The 18,174-nt window shown below is 35.6% G+C and overlaps 1 long non-coding RNA gene across 1 annotated transcript in view; it reads left to right on the top strand.

The window, feature by feature from the left end:
* LOC108584418 overlaps positions 1-13,289 on the top strand; it is a 232,344-nt gene extending 219,055 nt beyond the window's left edge. The window contains exon 3 of the long non-coding RNA XR_001899448.3: positions 11,016-13,289. This is a non-coding gene — a long non-coding RNA (uncharacterized LOC108584418). The remainder of the gene's footprint in view (positions 1-11,015) is intronic.
* The last annotated feature ends 4,885 nt before the right edge of the window (positions 13,290-18,174 follow it).

Here is an 18,174-nt window from a genome sequence, read left to right as displayed (position 1 = left end):
GTACTAGGGAAGTCTTTACACAGCCTGTGTTTTTACCCTTCAAACTTTGTATTTAGACTCAGAAAAATCTATTCTTTCATTCGACTCTCCGAGTGAAGAATAATATTGCTTAACGTGTTTACAATGGTTAAAGAGACACAACTAGGCCAGGAGTGGTGGCTCACACCTGTAATCCCAGCACTTTGGGAGGCTGAGGCGGGAGAATCACTTGAGGTAAGGAGTTCAAGACCAGTCTGGCCAACATGGTGAAACACTGTCAATGCTAAAAATACAAAAATTAGCTGGGTCTGGTAGCATGTGCCCATGATCCCAGCTACTCAGGAGGCTGAGGCATGAGAATTGCTTGAACCCCAGGTGGCAGAGGTTGCAGTGAGATGAGATTGCACCACTGCACTCCAGCCTGGGTGATAAGTGCAAAACTTCATCTAAAAAAAAAAAGAATACACATCTAAAACTGCTAATGTTTTATCAGTTATTCTTAATAATTGCTAGAAAGCCATATATTATATTATCAAACTTTTTCTAAATATTCCATCAGGATTTATGTGTTGAAAATAGGGTCCATGGCCAAGATTATCATTTAGGTTATCCCAGATACTAAAAAATAATCCACTCACTAATACTCTTCTAAACGTAAAATATTATTAGGCTAATTCAGTTAATTATTAATTTATAACAATGATTTAATAAGGGTATATTAAATATTTAAAATTTTTCAGATCACCTATAGATTATAAAGCCAATGAGGATCCTTCAAATAATCAAGATCAAATATTTATAGTGACTACAATCAGGTATGTATTTAATTTTACAATAGAAAAAATCTATCAGACATATAAGATTGCTTATAAAGTCCTCTTGGCCCTACTCTTGCTCAGGCCACTGTTGCAGCAAAGTGGTGCCAAGGAGGCTATGAACAGTTTAGCACAGGGTCAGCTCTGGCCTTTTGTGGAACAAATATTCATTCCTGTTCCAAGGCTCTTATGACCCTGCAATGAGGGACACCCAGGGAACCAGCTCCGTGCTCTTTTATAGACACCTTAAAAGACAGGAAAATCAAGTTCAATAAGCAACCTTTATTTAATGGAGGAATTGAAATCAAGAAATAAATGCTTTTCACTTTTGCCTCCCTGGTCAACTATTCTGGAATACATTTTACAAGTCTCCTCGGACCATCCAATAGCATCAAGCACAAGTTACATGTAACAGGTGCAAAACGGATCACACATCCTCTTGTCCTGCCTTGCTCCCTTCTCTTTCTAATTCCCTATGTTTGTCACCCATGATTCCTTGGATCACTTTTTAAATAAACTATTTGTATGAAACCCTTTGTTTTGGGGTCTGCTTTCAGTGAACAAGGAAAACATATACAGTCATGAACCACATAACGACATTTTGGTCACTGATGGACTGCGTATACAACAATTGTTTCATAAGCTTATAATATATTTTTACTGTACATTTTCTATGTTTAGATATCTTTCGATGCACAAATACTTAACCATTGTATTACAGCTACCTATAGTGTTCAGTACAGTAACATGTTGTATAGGTCTGTAGCCCAGGAACAATATGCTGTGCCACATAACCTAGGTGTGTAGTAGGCTACACTATATAGGTTTGTGTAAGGGCACTCTATGATATTTGCACAATGACGAAATGACCTAACTATGCATTTCCCAGAACAAACTCCTGTCATTAAGTAACATGTAACTGTTTATGCCTGTGTGTGTGTGTGTGTGTGCAAAGAGGGTTCATGCTCAACTATTCACTTCTTGCAAGCATTTTCTCTCTCAAATATTTATTCTTATGTGAAAGAAATGAAAATACTATCTCAAACAATCTTTCAGTTCCCCATTAGAGATGATGAAATTCCTAGGTCTATATGTCTGGACTTTACTGGCTGGGTCATTTTCTTTCATAGGTGCTGAGTTTTCTGGGTATGCCCTCTTTTGACAGCCCATCAGATAAACCATCAAAGAAATCATCTGGATGTCATGAAATAGCCTTTTCTTTCATTACCAAATTTAAACCATCTCTCTTTAGACTTATTTATATATAGTAGAGAGCAGTAGCTGAAATCAATAAACCCCTCAATCAAGCTATGAAATAATACCACATCATCAGACAAATGTAATAGAGTTGAGAAGGGTCAGAAAAGGGCAGGCAGGATGATGAAGGGGATGAAGTGGCTTTCACATGAGTTTAAACTAAATCATCTAATCATAATGCGACTTAGGCTTAACTTTTTCAAGAGTCCAAAGGCTATTTAAAGTCATGAAAAGTGTTGAAGAGCACAGTATGTTCTCCAAGTTTTATAATATTAGAAATTCAATGCATGCTTTCATGATTAAAATGCATTTTGAAGGCACATTATTAAAAGCATCTTTATGAGTGGTGCAGTTATTATTATTCCAAGAGGAGGTATCTATAGAAAGTATTGATAAGATCACATAAAATTATGGCTGATATTTTCCTCACTGATTTTATATATATATACACACACATATATACACATGTGTATATATGTGTATATGTGTGTGTATATATATATGAGTCTGGTATATTGAAGAACTTATCATCAATCTGCTAAGGTCATTTTTATGGTGGGAGACACACATATAAAATGTATATTTGGTTCCCTGGCAAAGGAGTGAATTTGACAATACTGTGTTGAATTGGAGGATCAAACTCTGACAGAGTACAACATATATTTAAATGTCCATTTGTATGTCTTCACTGAGGCAAAGTCAAAATCATTATGTTATTCATAAAATTCTGTTAATAAGTCATTTACCCTTTTCTACTTGCAGAATTAATACTATCACTAAATGTTACCTGGAGGAAATCAGAATGGCCCAAAAAGAAGGAATCCTACCCTTGCATGTTAAATCCCACAGAACCTTGGAAATTTTAACTTCATGGAGCATATGAGCTCTCATGAAAGAAAGAAAAGAGCAGAGTTTAGTTGTTATGTAATGCTTTACTTATTGAATCTGGAGTATTTGATAAATTGAATTAACCACTTCCTGAGACCAGATATAAAATCAGATACTGCTTATCTCTCTACCTATTCTTCACTGATATTTTCAAGACCATTTTAGGAAGGATAGACAGACAAATTTAAGGAGGTACTTCAATAACCATTGCAAATAATTTTTTAAATGCAAAGTGCCTACCTAACAAAATGCTTTATTATTTCTATTGAAATTGGCTACAACATTTCATAAATGTAATTCTTATTCATGGCTTGTACATATGATAAATTCACATGTTCCTATATCTAGAGACAACCAATGTTAACATTTTCTTGTGATTTTTTCATATACATTCTATGCATATACACACAAAAAACTGTCTTTTCTTTGTAGATGTTTCTTATAATTTGAAAGACATAGGCTTTATCTCACAGTAACTTTTAAAATATAATTGTGTAAAAGTTTTCTATATTAATATATTTTACTCCTTACCCTGAGTAGTAAGGGAAAATAGTATATATCCTTTTATCCTGTTCCTTTTAACCCCCAATTTGTATTGATTTGTTTATGGTTTGTAAGATTGACATTTGGTATTAAGGTAATTAGTTCTGGTTTCTTAAAGAAAAATCTCAGCTGCTTAATGCAACACAGGTTCATTTCCCACATACAGAAAGATTGATGGGGGTTGGGAAGCCTCCTTCCATCTGGAAGTGACACCATCTGGAATATGTGGCCTCCAAGGACACCATGGCAGCGGAAGAGAAAGACACAGGAAGACACTAGGTCTTAGAAGCCTCAGCCCGGAAGTGGCACATACTAATTCTGCTCACTGTCTACTCTGCTCACAAGTCTCGAAATGAACTGCAAGTCAGGCTGGGAAAAGTAGACAAAAGCAGGGAATATTTAGTGAGCAAAAATAGTCTCTGCAACGTGCTTGTTATGCTAAATATACTTAAAACCTTATTGTTTAATGCATTAACTTCAAACAGCATCATTTGATGCCAAGGTAAACCCACCTAACACGTATGCACTGTTGAATGAGTCGTCACATCAACCACACATGTAACCACCATAGATAAAAAATTAGTACATTATTGGCACCCTAGGGCTCCCTTTGTGCCCATGATCAATCACTACTCCTTCTCCCTTTCTGGAGGCACAGATATCTTGATGTCAAATACTGTAATTTAGCTTTGCTTGTTTTAGAACTTATGTAAAGAGTATAACCCCATGTGTATGTTTTTCTGAGTGACTTCTTTTGCTTAACGTTATGTGCATAAGTTTTCTCCAAGTTGTTTTGGCAGGCAAGTGCATCACAGCCGCAAAACTCTAATCACATACAGTGTGGATACAACATAGGATATACTGGGGGGAAACTTACGTCCAGAGAAGTGAGAAAGCACAAGCAGTCTCATGAATGCTTATTTTTTTAGAAGCATAAGCAGGGGCTATGTGTTCTGCGTGTATTGTGGCCAAAATTTGTGCAGAAAGTGTTCAGGTTTGGCCAGCAGGCCAGCCATGCAATAAAAACACTGCAAGAGACAGCAAAAATGGTTCCCCACATCTCTTTGAATTATTTATTTATTTATTTTAGAGACAGAGTCTTGCTATGTTGCCCAGGCTGAAAGGAAGCACAGTGGCTATTCACATGTGCAGTAATGATGAACTACAGCTTTGAACTGGGCACAAGTGATCTGCCTGCCTTGGCCTTTCCAGTAGCAGGACTACAGTCATTCACTACCATGCTGGCTCACCTTGCTTTTTTATAGGCTAGCAGAAAATAGAGCAGGGAATACTGTTGTTCTGTAAGTAACAAGAGCTATAATGGTGGTCCTAAGACCCAGAACAATACCAGGAACTAAGCAGCTCGTGTGGTAAGGTCTGCACACCAAGGGCCTATTTAAGGGAATAGTCTTAAATGGCAGGTACATTGAAGTCAACTTCCCGGTCCCTTCAGATTTCTTAATCTAAGTAAGCAACTCTCTGCTAAGTTACCAAAAGAGCGAAGTAAGTGAGCCTTCAGATCCCCAGGTTTGCCTGCCATCATGTTGCCAATAGATGAGTTCATTTAGTTTAATTATCGCATAGTATTCTATTGTATGAATAGTCCAGACTTTATTCACCAATTCCACTCCTAATGGACACGTAAGTCGTTTCCAGATTTTGGCTATGAAGAATATAGCTTCTCTCTGAGTATTCTCATACATGTCTCTTGGTATAAATGTGCACATTTCTTTTGGGTCTAAATCTACTAGGGGGGATTCCTGGGTCAAAGAAGATGTGTATGCACATCCTTAGTAGAGATAATGCATAAAATTTGATATGAAAATGGAATGGGAAAAAGAGGATATATATTAATTTCCTTATATATATTAAGTTCTGTATTACTCAAGGTGAAAAAAGATATTAACATAGGAAAAATATTTAATTATGTTATATAAGTTGTTGCTGAATCAAAAGTATACTTTAGCATTTTTCACTTGTACTTGCAGAGTATTAGTGTTCCTATTGTACTGAATTTTCGACAACACTGCTTGCAGATTTCTTCGCTAGTTATTCTGGTAGGAACATAGAGTTATCTTGCGGAGATTTTAATTTTTGTTTCTCTAATTAGCAATGAGGGTGAGTGCTCATTCATATATTTCTCATTGTGTGGATAACCTATCTTGTAAATAGCTTATTCATGTACCTTGACCAACTTTTTTGGATTGTTAGGTTTTTGCTATTATTTTATACTAGCTAATATACATTTAAGATAAGAGTCTTTGTTGAGTATATCTGTTGCAAAAATCTTTTTTTCGACTTTGGCTTGACTTTTCACTGTCTTAATCAAAGACTTTTGTTGTTGTGGTTGCATCCCAATTTATAATTAATATACATTTAAGATAAGAGTCGTTGTTGAATGTATCTGTTACAAATATCTTTTTTTCAACTTTGGCTTGACTTTTCACTGTCTTAATCAAAGACTTTTGTTGTTGATGTTGCTTCCAATTGGAAGTCCAATTGTTGCGGCTTCCTGGTGAGCCCAGCCTTTTGTGATTGTGAAAGTTTCCTTGCATTTCTTGCAGCCTTTTCCCTAAAAGTCAACCTCCCTCCGATGTTCGTATAGTTAGACCTGCTCTTTTGATTACTGTTTGCGTAGTAAATACTTTCCTCCTGTTTATTTTAAATCTTAGATTACCTTTATATTTTAGATGTGGCTCATGTAAGGAGCAGGAAGGAGATTTTTTTTTTTAAGTGTATGCTTGACAATATTTATCTTTTATTTGGAGCAGTTAGTCCATTTATAGACATATTTTGTCTTAAATCCACCATTTTGATATTTGCTTTCCATATTTATCCTGTCTGTTCTATGTTCCTTTTACTTCTTCGTTTTCTTAACCTTCTTTGGTTTTGATCAAACAATATTTTTAATGGAAAAGTTTCCTTCCATTAGCACATTTATGCTTTATTTTACTATTTACTGCTTATCCTAGAATATGTATATCTCAATAAGTAGTTATATTTACTTTTATTCCTCATAATACAATTACTGTGCTGTAGAACACTTAAAAACAATTGTCGACCGGGCGCGATGACTCACGCCTGTAATCCCAGCACTTTGGGAGGCCGAGGTGGGTGAATCACAAGAGGTCAGGAGTTGGAGATCAGACTGGCCAACATGGCGAACTCCTGTCTCTACTAAGAATAAAAAAAAATTAGCCATATGTGGTGGCAATTGCCTGTAGTCCCAGCTACTCGGGAGGACAAGGCAGGAGAATCACTTGAACCCAGCAGGTGGAGGTTGCAGTGAGCCAAGACTGTGCCACTGCACTCCAGCCTGAGTGACAGAGCAAGACTTCGTCTCAAAAAAGCAAAAAATTGTCCAAATCTATTTTAATAAACCATCAGTGAATGAACAATACGATGTTATTTATGACAGTCAATGCTAATTTATACTTATCCATATATTTAAAATTTCAATGTCCTTCTTTCCTTTCCATTAGCTGAACTACTCCTTAGTATTAGATAGAAAAATGACTTGGTGTGTTCTTTGAAACACACCCACAGATGGCAAGTTGTGCTTGAAAACATCATTATCTTACATGTATTCTTGATGAATATTTTTACCGGATATAAATAGAAGTCTAGGTTTTCAGTAATACATTTTCTACTCAGAAGACCTTCTGTCATTGCTCTCTTGAATATATAGCTTAAAATCTTCCATCAGTTTTTAAATCTTCTCAAAGATTACATTTTTGTGTATATGCTCTATCATGTGGTCTCTCCTCTCCTTCGGAACCTTTTCACTCTATGTCTCATATCTCCCGGACTGATTTCTGAACTCCTCATCCTTTTTTTCATTGTACAAAGTTCTGGATATTTTGTCCTGATATAATATTTAGTTCACAAATTCTCTCTTCAACAGGACCTGATCTATTATTAAATGATTCTACTTTAGTTCTTGTTTTATATACTGAATTTTTCTTTTTTCTTTTTTTCTTTTGTCTTTTCTTTCCTTTTTTTTTTATTTTATTTTATTTTATTTTTTGAGACGGAGTCTCGTTCTGTTGCCCAGGTTGCAGTAGAGTGGCTTGATCTCGGCTTCCTACAACCTCCACTTCCCGGATTCAAGCGATTCTCCTGCCTCAGCCTTGGAAGAGGCTGGGATTACAGGTGCCCGCCACCATGCCTGGCTAATTTTTTTGAATTTTTAATAGAGATGGGGTTTCACCATGTTAGCCAGACTGGTTTTGAACCCCTGACCTGAAGTGATTCGCCCACCTCAGCCATACTGAATTATTAAACTAGAAATTTCTATTTAGTATCTATCCATCTAGTGAAACTACAGAATAAAGAGCCCCAGATATTTGCCATATTTCTCTATATTTCCTTATGGTTTCTTCTCTGTGAAGTTGATCCCATAATTCTGTATTGCCTTGATGTCTCTTAGATATGTTACAGCATATATAGGGGTGTGTGTGTGTATATATATATATGCTGTAACATATCTACACATATATACACGTATATGTATTTATACATATGAATATGTGTATATATAAAGTAATACATGGATATATTCCAATTTTTTCAAAATATTTCTAAAATAGAGTGTATTATTTTCTAAATTTTCTACTATTTTAAGCAGGAGATTGGCCTCAGTTACTTAGGCTGTGAATGCTCCGAAACATAGTCTATGTTCTAGATGATATAATCTCGATATTTGTACCCTCCAAATCTCATGTTGAAATGTGATCCCCAGTATTGGAGGTCTGGCCTAGTGGGAGGAGTTTGGGTTGGGGGCAGATCCCTCATGAATGACTGGGAGCCAGTCTCACTGGACTGGGTGAGTTCTCACTCCTAGTTCTCACGTGATCTGATTTTGTTACAATCACTCCCTCCCCTCTCTCTTCCTCCCTCTGTCACCACATGATGCCAGTTCCCCTTCCAGCAAACGTGGAAGTTTCCTGAGGCCCTCACCAGAGCAGATGCTGAAACCATGCTTCTTATACAGCCTGTGGAAGTGTGACCCACATCAGCTTCCTCTTCATTAGTTACTCAGCCTCAGGTAATTCCTTTATAGCAACTCAAGTGGACTAACGGACTAGTAAGAGTATATGTGGACAAATCCCTAGTCCCACTCATGTCTTTTCTCTCACTCTCTTAATAGAAACTTAGATGGACAGAGTTCTTCATTTTCGTGTAGTCCTTTCTGACAAGTCGTTGTATACGTTTTATTTTGTTTTTGTTTTTTGAGATGGAGTCTCACTCTCTTGGCGAGGCTGGAGTGCAGTGGCGTGGTCTCGGCTCACTGCAGTCTCCGTCCCCCGCACCCGGTTCAGGTTCAAGCGATTCTCCTGCCTCAGCCTCCTGAGGAGCTGGAATTATAGGCACACGCTACCACGCCCAACTAATTTTTGTATTTTTAGTAGGGTTACTTTCTAAAATCTTATTTTATACTTTCTAAAATCTAATTTTACTGTGGACAATTATGACTGCAATCTATTTCAAATAGATTTTTGTGTATGCCATTTTCCCTGAGATTATTCAGATTCTCCATTGCTACATCTTAGATAATTTTGGCTCCTCTTATTTTCAGTGTCATTTTTCATAAAGCAAAGATATGTGTGTATATATGGCTATGTGGATATACATGCAAATGTATAGATCTGTATGTATATAGATTAATTCTGTCTTTCTCTTACATTTACACGAATAACACACTGCTGCTTTTACCTTACCTTAACATTAAATCTCTTTTGTAAACTCTATAAATAAAGTTCTATAACTTGTTCATCCTCAAGTGTTTCTTCTGGGCATTTCTTGGTTTTTGCATTTACACATACAGTTTAGGAAAATTTTTCTAGGTTTTCAAAAAACCTTTTGGAATTTCTGAATGAAATACATTAAATCTATACATCAATTTGGGAAAATGACATTTTTACAATATTAGGCATTGCAATTAATGAATATGGCTTATTCTTCATCTATATAGGTATTATTTAGATCATATTTATTTAGATCATCTATATAGGTATTATTTAGATCATATTTATTTAGATCATCTATATAGGTATTATTTAGATCATATTTATTTAGATCATCTATATAGGTATTATTTAGATCAATCATATATTATGTTGTAATACATGGAAATATTGCATAATTTATGTTAGATTCATTCATATTTGACATTTTTGATGCTATAGTACATAACATTATTTTAATTTTCTGTTTGTTGATAGTATAAGTAACACAACTAATTTTCATATATCATCTTCATGCTTAATAAATTTGCTAAACTTCAATAATTGATCTGTATATTATTTTAGATCATGTAAATATACAATCATATCTGTAATAATGCCACTTTCATTTTTTGTCTCTCTGTAGAGCAAAATTTTTAAACTTTTGTTTATTTTCTTGCCTGGTTGTGCTGGCTGACACTTGTAACAAAACACTTTTTCCATTCCCAGTTTCACAGGGAAAAATTCAGTATTCCTCTTTTTATTGATATGACTATGGCAAGACACAATGTTGAAAGTTCATATTTTAAAGGGTGTTTAATAATTTACAAAAGTGTGGATAGAACATAAGGAACCAATCGTAATATTATCATACCCTAAGAGTAGTGGCAGTGGAGGACTAACCACACTTAGGCATGAGGTCACAATGTGGGAAACTGAATACAGAGCTAGCACCTCTAAGAGTAGCGACATCTAATAAGACCCATCATCTTTGGTATCTAACAGCCATAATGCCAGAGGGTTGTGATAGGAAAGCAGCACTGAGAGAGTAGGAGGACATACTGTGAATGTTCTAATAACATTTTTGTACAAAAAAATGGTGCCTCCTAGACAAGATTTGACTTGGTCTTATATGTATCATTTCAATGCACAATGAAATTATATTGTTTGAATCTAATTTTATGGTGTGGTGGATCAGATAATACTCACTTAGGGTTAACCATTTTGTGTCCTTCAGTTAGGTATGCAATTTTTCCAAGGGACGAGTAGAAGGTGTAGAATTGCTTTGCAATAAACACAGTTTGTTACAAGATTTGAAACGGCATGAATTCAAATTCCAGTTCTTTGCAATGGAATATTATTTTGGGGGCTTGACTAAGGCTACATTGACCATCCCTATCTGTAACATATTATATGTCTGAAAACATTGAATCTATTATATCACATAGCACATGTGGCAGAAGAATTAGTACTCAAAGTCAGCAGGCGAAAACATTTCTTCTTTTTCTTTTTTCTTTCTTCCTCCAAACACCTTTTAAAAGTTGCAGTTTTTCAGGCTATTTCAGATGTGATATATATTGCCATCAAAATACAAAAGGAGCCTCTTTTTTCATGGTGAACACTGTAAGATTTATCAACCTCCCTCTTACCTTAGAAGTAATATTATAACATTCTACAAAACACTGGAGCCTTGGCAACTTAATTAATGTGTCAAGCTGCTTTAGTTCCCTGGGGATTATCTCTGATCCTCTGTCAGACATGTATTTTAGAAGGGTATTTAAAGCATTTCCTACTTTCCTCTCAGCAGGAATTAGCATAATCTCATCAATGAAATGGACTTGCATGGTGTTTTTTGGGATGCTGTGATAATCAAGATCCCTTTGGAATATAACACTGAGCAGACTGGGCATTTCCTTGAGGTAAATATATAAAGGCATACTGTTGTCCTTACTGCATGAAAACAAACCACTTCTGATTTTTTTTTCCTAATAAGGATAGGGAAAAAATATTAACAGGTTGATGGTAACTGTATTCTTCATTCCAGAGTTTGCTTAATTTGCTCTAATATATAACCCCTTTCTAAATTCAGGTTGAAATGGTGTCACCAAATAAGAGTTTTGATAATTACTAGAATTTATTCACAACCTACCTTTTTTGTTCACTGCCATATAGTCAAGGTAAATGGGTATTTGGTCATGTTGAACAATCCTGTAATTTTCAAGCCTTTCATGATCTCATTAATCCTGCAATAACCTCCTTAGAGACAGAACTGTTTTTATTATCCTGGTTGAGGGAGGAGTATTGTTTGGGGCTTTCATTTCTCCCTGCCTGCAATTTCTGGGGTCAGGAATTTGATGCAATAATTCTGTGAACTATTAAGTTCATTTATTCCATTCTATATTCTCTGACTGGAAAATAAACCATAAGATAAATCTGTGGTCTCAAATAGAGAGAAAGACAGATGCAGGTCTGCACTCCATTTAATCAAATTTGACTTTAATAAGTTCATCTTTAGTGGATCACAGTGATTTTTTTAGGGCATCATAAATTAGAATCAGTTAAAGCTAGTATCTGAAAATTACCAGAAATTTTAGCTTTTTCTTGTCTCTGTGCAAATTAATCTGATAACTTCCAAGTTTTTCTGGTGAAATCCTGGGATAATATTCATGGCATACCAGTGTGACTGTTGTGTAAGAGTCCTTCCTAAGAGGAACTGCAATCTGTGAACTGTTATTGTATGAGTCCATTTTCACACTGCTGTAAAGAACTTCTCAAGATTGGGCACTTTATAATGGAAAGAAGTTTAATTGACTCACAGTTCCCTGTGGCTGGAAAGGCCTTAGGAAACTTACAAATATGGTGGAAGGGGATCAGGCACATCTTACGTGGCAGCAGGTGAGAGAGAAAAGAGTGAGGAGTGAAGGGAGAAGAGTCCCTTATGAAACTATTAGATCTTGTGAGAACTCACTATCATCAGAACAGCATAGGGGAAATTGCCCCCAGGATCCAATCACCTCCCACCTGGTCTCTCCCTAGATACATGGGGATTATGGGGATTACAATTCGAGATATGGGTTGGGACACAGACCCAAACCATATCAGTCATGCTGTAACTGAGCAATAGACTATAAACAGTTTTCTGCCCAGGAAACTCAAAATTCTTTTTGCCTACATATGACAAGTTGCATTTCAGTATTCTGCCAAACAATTTCATTCCCATGATTGACCAATGATGAATCATTCACCCACTTACTGAGACATCAACAAATGTTTCTCTTTTTAAAAATTAAATCTTTTATTTGAGATAATTATAGATTCATGTATAAATGGTCTCCAGAGAAGCAGAGGCAATAAGATAAATATTTGGACTTATAAAAAATAGATGTAATATACAAGAGATTGGCTCAGGTGGTTATAAAGGCTAAGAAGTCCCATGATCTCACTGGAGGCATAGCAAAGACAGTGGTGTAGGTCTAGTCAAAACCCACAGACCTGAGTTTTGGTCACAGGAGAGTCAATGGTATAAATTCTGGTCCAAGTCTAAAGACCCATGAACCAAGAGTACCAATGCCTGTGGGCAGGAGAAGATGATGTCCCAGCTCATGCAGAGAGCAAATTTCCCCTTCCTTTCCATTTTCTTCTATTAAAACCCTCCGCAGATTGAATGGTGCTCACTCTCTATGTAAGGGTCATCTTTATTCAGTTTACTGATTCAAACACTCACCTCTTCTAGAAGCACTCACAGACACACATAGGAATAATGTTTTAGCAGCTACCTGAACATTCCATAACCCACTCAAATTGACACGTAAAGTTAACCACCACAATCCATATGCAGTTGTAAGAAATAATACAGAAATCTCATATGTGTACCTTTTACTCAAATTCATTAAATGTTAACATCTTGCAAAATTATACTACAATATCACAACCAGGGTATTAACATTGATACAGTTAAGATAAATAACACATTGGACATTGTGGCTCACCCTGGAATCCTAGCACTTTGGGAGGTTGAGGCAGGAGGATCATTTGAGCCCAGGAGTTTGAGACAGCAGTGAGCTATGATTTTGCCACTACCTTCCAGCCTGGGCAACAAAGCAAGCTCCTCTCTCCAAAATGAAACAAACCAGGCCAGGAGTGGTGGCTCATACCTGTAATCCCAACACTTTGGGAGGCTGACGCAGGCAGATCACAAGGTTAACAGATGGAGACCATCCTGGCCAACATGGTGAAACCCTGTCTATACTAAAAATATGAAAATTAGCTGCATGTTGTGGTGCACACCGGTAGTCTCAGCTACCCAGGAGGCTGAGGCAGAAGAATCAATTGAACCAGAAAAGCAGAAGTTGCAGTGATCCAAGATCACACCACTGCACTCCAGCCTGGTGACACAGCGAGACTCCATGTCAAAAAAAAAAAAAAAAAAAAAGAAATCCCTCAATATTATTTTAGGCTGGGCGCAGTGGATCATGCCTGCAATCCCAGCACTTTGGGAGGTTGAGGTGGGCAAATCACGAGGTCAGGAGTTCGAGACTAGCCTGGCCAACATAGTGAAACCCCCGTCTCTACTAAATATACAAGAATTAGACAGACGTGGTGGCGCACGCCTATAGTCCCAGCTACTTAGGAGGCTGAGGCAGGAGAATCACTTGAACCCAGGAGGCAGAAGTTTCAATGAGCCAAGATCACACCACTATACTCCAGCCTGGACGACAAAGTGAGACTCTGTCTCAAAAATAAAAATAAAAATAAAAATAAAATAAAATAAAATAAAACAAAAAAAGATAAACCATATTTTCTTCACCACAGAAAGCCTGCAAGTCACCCTTGTATAGCTTCATCTACTTATTTCCTTCCCCCTTAATCACTGGCAACCACTAATCCGTTCTTCATCTATAAATTATCATTCCAAGTATGTTATATAAGTGATACTATACAGTATGTAACATGAGGGCTGGCTTTGTTACACACAGTGTAATTCTATGAAAATGCATCCATGTCATGTCAATAGTCAGTTCCTATTTAAACACTAAGTAGTAATTCACGGCATGTGTGTCCCATAGCTTTTTAGGTCATTTGTTCGTTTAAGGAAATTGGCTTCTTTTTCTAGTTTTTACTATTATGAATAAAGTTGCTTTAACTTATGTGTATTTAAATTTTTAAAATTACTATAGCTGTATAATAAACCTTAGAATCAGGCAGAATGATTCTTCTTTATTCTTTTTGAAAGTTGTTTTAGTAATTTTACTTCTTTTGTCTTTCATACAAAATTTATAATAATATTTTCTATGTCATAAAATTCTTGCAGTGATAAAAATTGTGTTAATTTGTATGCCAATTTGAGGATAACTTTTATCTTTACTACATTGAGTCTTCTAATAGAAGAACATAGTAGAACTTCTTTGAGTTTTTTATCAGCATTGTGTAGATTTCAATGTAAAATTTCTATATTTTTTAGATTTATACTTAACTATTTTGATTTTTAGTGATTATAGATGATATGATACATTAATTTCTATGCCTATGCATTCATTACTACTATATATAACTACAAAAATCTTTATACTTATATAACCTGCAATTTTTCTAAACTCATTTGTTATTTCTAAGCTTTTTTTATATATTCCTTGAAACTTTCTACAGAGTGAACCCTGTCATTTCTAATTAGCAATATTTTATTTTCAAAATACAAGTATTGCACTTCACTTGTTAAATTTATTATTGTGTGTTTTATTTCTTTAGATATTATTGAAAACAGAATTATTTTCTTAGTTTTAATTATAGAATGCTTATTTTTAGTTTTATAGGAATACAACGGATTCTTGTGTGCTGGTCTTCTAAAATGCAACTTTGGCAAAATCATTCATTATTTCTAACAGTTTATGAATTCTTTGAGATTTTCCTATATAAAATATTATCTTATTTGTAAATACAGGTCATTTTAATTTTTCCCTTCTCATCTGGAGGAATTTTATTTATTTTACTTTCTTAATTGTTCTATCGAGAATGTCAAGCAAAAGGTTGCAGAGAAGGAGCAAAATGGCCATCCTTGTCTATTCGTGATCTTAAGGGATCCTTGTCTATTCGTGATCTTAAGGGATCCTTGTCTATTCGTGATCTTAAGGGGAAGCTTTCAGTGTTTTACCATTAAGGTGTTAGCTGGGGTTTTAAAAAAAGAATTATACCTTTATCATAATGAGTAAATTTTTGTTTTTATAGTTCTAGCTTCTAGAGTATTTTTGTCATGAAATGTCTTTGATTTGTGTGAAATACGTTTTTATAAATTAATTGCAGCTATCTTTCACCCTCCTTCTATATATGAAAGTGTTGTGTTACATTCATTACTTTTGTATGTTGAACCACCTTGACACCTCTGGAATCCAACTTGATCATGGTCTATAATCTTCTTCTTATGCTGCTGGAATCAGTTTGTATTTTGCTGAAAAATTTTAAATCTGCATTAATGAGAGAAATTTAAATACAGTTTTCTTTTCTTGTGATGTCTTTGTTATCAGAATGTAACCACCCAGTGTGTTCACCTTGCCCACTGCCTAGATGGAATTGATTTATCAAGACAGGGGAATTGCAAAAGACAAAGAGTTATTCATGCAGAGTCGCCTGTATGGGAGACCAGAGTTTTATTTGCTACTGAAATCAGTCTCCCCAAGCATTCAGGAATAGAGTGTTTAAGGCTAACTTGGTGGGTAGGGGTCCGTGAGTTAGCAGTGCTAATTGGTTGGTCCGGAGATGAAATCACAGGGAGTCAAAGTGCTGAGTCAGTTCCTGGGTGGGGGCCACAACATCAGGTGAGCCAGTTTATTGATCTGAGTGGTGCCAGCTGATCCATCAAGGGCAGGGTGTGCGAAATATCTCAAGCACTAATTTTCAGTTTAACAATAGTGATGTTATCCCAGGACCAGTTTGCACAGGTGTCGAATCTTGCAGCCTCTAGCTCCTAAACTATAATTTCTAATCTTTTGGCTAATCTGTTAGTCCTACAAAAGCAGTCTAGTCTCCAGACAAGAAGGGGGTTTGAGATAAGGTCTATTATAATCTTTGTTTCAAAGTACAAACTATAAACAAAGTTCCTCTCAAAGTTAAGTCAGCCTACAGCCAGGAATGAACAAGGATAGCTTGGAGGTTAGAAGCAAGATGGAGTTTGTTAGGCCAGATCTCTTTCACTGTCTCAGTTATAATTTTGCAGCGGAGGTTTCAAGGGCAATGCTTAACTTCGTTAATGTTAGGAGGTGTTCCATCCTTTTCTATATTTTGAAAAAGTTTGAGAAGTTTTGATATAAATTATTTAAATCATCTTTAGCATTTAGACGTGAAGCCATCTGGTTCTGGACTTTTCTTAACAGATAATTTCTGAATACTGATTCAATTTCTTTACTTGTTATACTTCTGCTCAGACTTTCTATTTCTTTTTGACTCAGTTTCAGATAGATTGTGTGTTTCCTGAAAGCTGTCAGTTACATACAGGCTATTTAATCTATTGGCACAAAACTTTTCATAGTATTCTCTACTCTGTATCCATGGCCTTGCTTTAAATTCAGATGTTGGTCACTTGATTCCTCTTTTATTCTTTGTCAGTCTAGCTAAATTCACCAATTTTGTTGATCTTTTCAAAGAACCAAACTTTAGTTAAATTAATTCTCTTTGATGTTGTTTGTATTTCATATTTCTTTTATCTGAGCTGTAATCTTTATTATTTGTTTCTTGAAGTTTATCTTGACCTTCATATTCTAGTTTCTAGAGGCAGAAACTTTTAGGTTGTCCATTGCAGATCTTAATTTTCTTTTATTGTAGGTATTTGAAGCTCCAAATTTCTCTCTGAGCATTATTTCCACTATATTCCATTAGCTTTGGAATATTATGCTTTTGTTTTCTTTTTTATTCAAGTAAAATTATTTAACAATTTTACTTGCAATATTTTCCTTTACTCATTGGTTGTTTAAAGGATTTTTGCTTAATTATCACAGTGTAATTTTTCTTATTTTCTATTTGTTTTAAAACAAATGCATAAAATCATAATTAAAACTTATGTTAGTAGACACACAATGTATATAATTTGTGACAATAACACCATAAAAGGGGGTGATATGGTTGGGCTGTGTCCCCACACAAATCTCATCTTTACTTCCCATGTGTTGTGGGAGGGACCTGGTGGGAGGTAATTGAATCATGAAGGTGAGTCTTTCCCATGCTGTTCTCGTGATAGTGAATAAGTCTCATGAGACCTGATGGTTTTATAAGGAGAAGTTTTCCTGCATAAGCTCTCTTTTTGCCTGCTGCCATCCATGTAAGATGTGACTTGCTCTTCCTTGCCTCCCGCCATGATTGTGAGGCCTCCTCAGCTATGTAGAACTGTGAGTCTATTAAACCTTTCTCTTGTATAAATTAACCAGTCTCAGGTATGTCTTTATTAGCAGCATGAAAACCGACTAATATCGATAATAAATCTGTAAAGGAGAAGAGCTTTTGTATACTATTCAACCTACTTAGTATTAAGTCAAACTTGATTATTGTAACAGCAAAATGTTACCACAGGATTAAAAAGCCAATATGCAATAATATTTGCTATCTTTTAAATTTATCCTTGTATTTACCATTATTGTTTTTATATTTCTTCACTTGGCTTCAAGTTATTGTTGAGTGTCCCTTCCTTTCTATCTGAAGAACTATCGTTAGTATGTTAAATCGAACTAAGCATGACTTGAGAAGGAATCTTTAATTCTATATTTGAGCCCTTGTGGACAAACCGTAACCTAACTTAATAGGTAGACAAGATTGAATACCTAATTTAGGGGTATGCACTTGTAACAACAGCTGATTCTGGCCAATCACAGCAGCCATACTTCAACCACTCATACACTACTGAGTGTTCACACTGTGTTCAAATATAGCAAACACCAACATGTAACCAATTCAGCTGTTTCTGTACCTCACTTCTGATTTCTGTA

Source organism: Papio anubis, chromosome 2 (genome assembly GCF_008728515.1).
Source record: "Papio anubis isolate 15944 chromosome 2, Panubis1.0, whole genome shotgun sequence".
Lineage (NCBI taxonomy): Eukaryota > Metazoa > Chordata > Mammalia > Primates > Cercopithecidae > Papio > Papio anubis.
This window is presented reverse-complemented; position numbering and strand designations above follow the sequence as displayed.